This window comes from Podarcis tiliguerta (assembly GCF_965153285.1).
Source record: "Podarcis tiliguerta genome assembly, chromosome: 5".
NCBI lineage: Eukaryota > Metazoa > Chordata > Lepidosauria > Squamata > Lacertidae > Podarcis > Podarcis tiliguerta.
Window position 1 is genome coordinate 63,101,318 of NC_139538.1, and position 6,253 is coordinate 63,107,570.

Sequence of the window (6,253 nt, forward strand, 5' to 3'; positions counted from 1 at the left end):
AGCCGCTTCAAAGGCCCTTGAAATTATCCATTTATTTATGTTAATTCTGGGGTCTTTCAAACTAAATCTCCTTTTCCCTTTTCTTCAGTTTCTTCCAAAAGCCCACGTCTTTATCCATTTATAAATAAAAGTAAATTACACCTGCTCCAGTTTATATCTAGTCCCTGTCAGATCCAAATAAATAATAATAAAGAGAAATTACCCATCTATCTTGATGGCAAAAAAGCAGAAAACAGACAAAATTCAATTCAATCCCACAGTGTCAGTGTCTTTTAAATTGTAAAAAAGGAGCAAAGGAAATAAAAAGTAGTCCTTAGAATATATATTAAAAACACACACAATGTCAACATCTCGCTTTCTTCTCTTTCCCTCCACAGTATTTAGAATTCTTTCCAGTTTGGCTCTCTTGTTAGAAAATATTTATAAAGTCTAAAAATTCTGCATCCAGTGCTTTAGGCAAATCACAGATTAAACTCAGCTCATCGCCTGGAATGCTTGTTAAAAATAACCATTAGCCAGTATTTTTCTCATACTTAATTTAGTCCCTGCAGATTTTTTCCATGCAAATAAATACCCACAGCCGGAGGGGGGGAGGTTTTGGAGGCCCTTAAGGCAGTTTGCTGTGGGTCTCGATCGCGCTGTGTGTCTGTGCTCAATCTTGGATCTCCCCTGGCTCCCTTGGAAGTTTTGGGAGCTCCTAGAGAGCGTCCTTTGACACTGCTGGAACCATTTGGAACCCAAACTTTTCCTTCGGACTTTTTTGAGGAGGTGCTTTGCCTGAGCACCCTTCCCGCTTCCTCACAGCAATCAGGATGCTCAGAGCGAGCAGTCTGCCTGCAGACCCGGAAGTGCCTTTAATGGAGGCGTCGAAACATAAGTGGACTTCTCATGACAAATAGTAGTCATGGAGGAGGGAAATGACTTGCCCCTAATTTTGCACAGTAATGTATATTGGAAGGTATATCTGATCTTCCCAAATATCATGCAGGGTAGAGTGGAGATAAGTTCCTTGCTAGCATCTGTGGTATTGTATTGATGATGTGCAAACTATTTTAATGAAATTTTTCTGAAGCATGATCTTGGATTGAACTAAATTTTGCTCAGAGAAGTATTGAAATTAATTACCATGACTAAATTGAATGCCACCCCACTGGCCATAACACAGTTAGGAAGACCAGCTCTACATTCAAGTGTTCCAAAACACTAAAGCTGCATCCTGAAAGCAACCTGACATGTCACAGTTACTGAAAGACTGGCACCTTGAGACTAAGCACAATTGGAAATAATTTTTGAAATATGCACTGATATCCATCCCTACTTGTTGGAATGCAGCTTTTGTGCATGTATTAGAATGCTGCCTTCCATGGTAGAACACCTGCTTCTAGGAGGCTCCATGTTCTGCCTATAGCAGGGGTCAGCAACCCGCGGCTCTGGAGCCGCATGCGGCTCTTTTACACCTTTGTCGCAGCTCTGCAGATCCTCGGGGACCCTGAGCAGAAAAGCAGAAGCACCAGAAAGATCAAGGGGATGGAGCTGGGCAGCCGAGCCGGGCAAAGCAAGGCGGCGGCGGCAGCGGAGCTCGTGCCTTGCTTCTGAGTGGCCGCTGAGTTGAGGGAGAGCACCTGAGGTGAACCACAAAATGGGCCCGCCCTCCCTGTCAGGGAGGAAGGGGTGAATTACGTCAGTGAGGAGGAGGGGGTCCAGAGGTAGCCAGCAGGAGAGGCGGGGGAGCACGAGAGAAATTGCAGAGGGAGGGGGGCTGTTAGGCACCAAAATCCTGCATGCAGGATTTCCCCCATTCTCTCGTGCCTATGCAATTCCTGCCCTTCTCCCTTCCCCCTCGAGATTTGCTGCAGAGACAAGCAAATGAAGAAGAAAGGGAAGAGTATTAGCTGACATGTCCCCGGATCCCATGGAAAGCACCACAGATTCCTTTGCTTACCAGCTCTTTTTATTTTAAGTTGGCTTCAAACCTGTAATTGTGTAGGTGTATGTATGTATACATATACACACATAAATATTCATATCTCTTCCCTCTCACTTTCCTTTCACCCAGTTTCTCTGGCACTGGTTTATAAATGCTGCTATGTAGAAATGATGAGAAAGTTGCACCAGCAGAAGGAATGGATATGTGCTGTTAGTAAAAAGAGAGGAAGTTGAACTGCAGGGAGGGACAGACACTTTTCTATGTATTAATTTGTATAATGCCCTCTATGCACATGGTGCTTTGCAAAAAATGGATATGAGAGGTACCATACCCCTCTTTGTTATCTGAAATAGACTCAGGGAAAAGAGAGAGAATGGGGGAAGGGGAAGAATGTGTGGTTATTTACATTTGGCTTGTTTTGCGGCTCCCAGCCCCCCCCTTCAGAAATGGGTCCAAGTGGCTCTTTTTGTCTTAAAGGTTGCAGACCCCTGGCCTATAGTATCTCCAGGTGGGATCAGGAAAGAGCCCATTGTGAAGCCCTGGAGAACATCTGCCAGTCAGTGCAGAGCAGTGGTGGGTAAGTGGATGTGATCAGGAGGCTCGGGCCTTATCTTCCCCAACTGTCAATCACCTGACATCACAATCCTGTGAGGTGATCCACCTGATTGTCATGGCTTGCAAAGCTCCGTGTGTAGCAATATGCCAATTCCAGTAATCGGCTGGTAGCGAGGCTTTCCAAAGAGTGCCAATCTCTGCTAATATCTTTGTTCTAGCAATGTCTGAACCTGTGTACATCTTCGGGTGTTAACTTTATTAGAGTAATATTTTCAAGACTGAAATGTTGTGAATAGTTTTCCTTTACTTGTTCTGCAGAACTAACTTATGGGAAGCCACTTTTTGTAACTTCACAGCTCTACCTGTTTGCAACTTGTACTTTGTTCTTTAAAGGCAAAACTGCACTTGATGAACTATTTTAATGAAGCTTCTCAAAAACATGATTTGGATGGTATTGAACTAAGTTTTACAAAGAGTAGAAGTATTGAAATTAATTACCATGACTAAATTGAATGCTACCCACTCTAGATTCAGAGTATCCCAGAACAATAAAGCTGAAATCTGAAAGCAACCTGATGTGTCACACTGACTTAAAAGCTTGCACCTTCAGATGAAACACAATTGGAAATGAGTTTCAATACCTGCATTGATATCCGTTCCTACTTGTTGGACTGCAAGTTCTGAGCATGTATTAGCTCAGTAGTAGAGCACTTGCTTCACCCCAAGGAGGTTCCATGTTTTGCCTGTAGTATCTCCAGGGAGGCGCAGGAAAGAGACACTTTGGAAACCCTGGAGAACTGCTGCCAGTCAGTGTAGGAGGCTGTGAAGGTCCTGTGTGAGTGCCTGGAGGTGGTTGGAGGATGGATGGCAGCTAAGAGATTGAGGTTGAATCCTGACAAGACAGATGTACTGTTTTCAGGGGACATGGGGCAGGCTGGTGTGGAGGACTCCCTGGTCCTGAATGGGGTAACTGTGCCCCTTAAGGACCAGGTGTGTATATCAAGGATTTTAAGGTACCAGTGACCAACTCAAATAGTGTCCAAGAATTGACAGATGCAGCAGTGGAGAAAAAGAAAGTGATGTTTATTGCTGAGCAATAATTGACCCAGTGGAATCCTTTCCAAAAGACTGGGCTCTAGCGCCCAGAGGCTTTATACCTGAGTGCATACATCATAGATCATGACATAATCGGATACAATCGCAAACGGCAGCAAAAATAAACGAATGAGCACATTCAAGCTTTGCCCCCTGATCATGTAAAGAGTTCCCTCCCAACTTCTGCTTTTACAGTCTGAACATGCAGTTTTAACCTTTCCCCCAGATTTATGGCAAGAAACAGAAACTTAAGGCAAAAAGGGAACTTCGGTTGTTGTACTCCTACACGACCATCTGCTATACTGGAACATACTGGGGTTAGCATCGGTTAGCATCATCCTGTTTAGCTGCTCTGGTCTGGTACAGGGGGGAAGTGCCAGCACATCAGATTTATTGCTCCCCCCCCCCTTTTGTTCAGTGAGACATCGAAGAGAACAAGGGAGGGTACTAGGGCAGAGTTTATTTAGGACCTTTCAGCTCTAAGCAGTTTGCTATAAGCTAAGCAGAAGCTTTCATGATTCAAACATGGTTTATATAAAATCATCATAGAAATATCTGGTTATATATGTATATATGTATAACTGATAACTGATTATATGGATAACTGATTATATGAAAAGCATAAGGGTAAAATTCCTCCAGGTCCTGCTTCAGTGAAGCCTGGGAGTCATTTTGGACTCACAGCTGTGCATGGAGGGGCAGGTCAATTCTGTGTCCAAGGCAGCTGTCTACTAGTTCCATCCAGTATGCAGGATGAGACCCTATCTGCCCACAGACTGTCTCACCAGAGTGGTGCATGCTCTAGTTATCTCCCTCTTGGACTAATGCAATGCACTCTACGTGGGGCTACCTTTGAAGGTGACCCAGAAACTATAAGCAATCCAGAATGCGGCAGCTAGACTGGTGAGTGGGAGTGGCCGCCGAGACCATATAACACCAGTCCTGAAAGACCTACATTAGCTACCAGTAAGTTTCTGAGCACAAGTCAAAGTGTTGGTGTTGTGTTGGTGTTGACCTTTAAAGCCCTAAATGGCCTTTGCCCAGTATACCTGAAGGAGCGTCTCCACCCTCATCGTTCAGCCCTGACACTGAGGTCCAGCGCCAAGCGCCTTTTGGCAGTTCCCTCACTGCGAAAAGTGAGGTTACAGGGAACCAGACAGAGGGCCTTCTTGACAGTGGCACCAGCCCTTTGGATTGCCCTCCCATCAGATGTCAAGGAAATAAACAACTATCTGACTTTTAGAAGACATCTGAAGGCAGCCGTGTTCAGGGAAGTTTTTAAAAGTTTGATGTTTTATTGTATTTTTAATATTCTGTTGGAAGCCGCCCAGAGGGGCTGGGAAACTCAGCCAGATGGACCGGGTATTAATAATAATAACAATAATAATAATAATAATAATAAGAAGAAGAATAAATTAGAGCAGTGGTGGGAAGTGGATCTGATCCACAGGCTGGAATCTTATCTCCTCCATCTTTCAATCACCTGATGTCACAATGATGTGAGGTTATCCTTTATCTGCACATCTGCACATCTTAAGGTATTAACTATATTAGAGTAATGGTCACAAGACTGAAATGGTGTGAATAGGGTTTGTTTGTTTTTTTACTTATATTGCAGAACTAACTTATGGGAAGCCACTTTTTGTAACTTCACAAATCTATATATTTGCATCATGAACTCTGTTCAAATGATTGTACCTGGGTTGTTTTTTTTCTTGCATTGATGAACTGAAGTGCATTTTTCCAACTGCTGCACAGAGATGAAATTCACAGCTGAAAATGGGGACCATAAAAGTGAGAATTCTTCATAATCCATGAATAAAATAGCATTTAAAAATGGTTTGGTCTGTGGTTTGATTTTTAAATCATTCTAACTACTTAGCTTATGAAACTCTTCCCTTAAATCTATGCACATTTTTTAATCTCCATTGCAATTCATGTTCTGACGTAGTGAGTAAATCACACCATGCCAAAGGCCTCCCGGTAAGCGTATTAGAGTAGGAGGAGAGCATCTTGTGGGTTAGTAACTGTTAAGAAACAGAAAGAAAAGAGTAGGAATAAATGGATACAAAATGATCTTTTCAAAGAGGCAGTGAAATGGTAAAGGCATTTCAATCCAAGCAAGTGTAAACTGATACACAGTGGAGAAAATAAAACAAAATCTTAAGTTTACACATATATGCTCAAGGGATCTGGAGTCAAAGAAGTGATCTTGCATGCCATCTGATGGAATCTAGTTAAATTACAGCTTGCAAATTTAATTTCTGAAATTGCGACCCCTGGTTGACAGAAAAAGAAATTATTGTTTAAATTGGTGTTTAGTGCTTATAATGGCAGGGAATAAAGGTGTAGTTACACCAGGGGGAAGAAGGCCATCAAGACAAGAGGAGGGGAAGGATGGGAAGGCCAGCTCTATCTGGTGACAGCGGATAGCATCAACTTGCTTAATATAATAGCTTGTTTCAGAGAGGTATTTGGAGTTAAGCAGAAACTGGCAACAATGTTAGATTCAAAAGGCAATAGGAACTTCCCAGTCTAGGATCTTTCTAACTATGGGTTTTGCATATCCTGTTACATTGTCCCTCAAGACAGATGGATGCTTACAAACCCTTCTCCCAACATGCTGAGCTGGCAATTTTTCTGCCAGTTTCCCACAATACAAGAATGTTGACTTTT

The 6,253-nt window shown here is 42.9% G+C and overlaps 1 long non-coding RNA gene across 1 annotated transcript; it reads right to left on the reverse strand.

Moving 5' to 3' along the window:
• Nucleotides 1–1,161: 1,161 nt before the first annotated feature.
• LOC310679045 lies at nt 1,162–5,184 on the reverse strand. The gene is made up of 3 exons (XR_014512091.1): nt 5,144–5,184; nt 2,421–2,601; nt 1,162–1,402 (listed from the first exon to the last, which is right to left on the reverse strand). It is a non-coding gene; the product is annotated as an uncharacterized lncRNA (long non-coding RNA).
• Between the last annotated feature and the right edge of the window lie 1,069 nt (nt 5,185–6,253).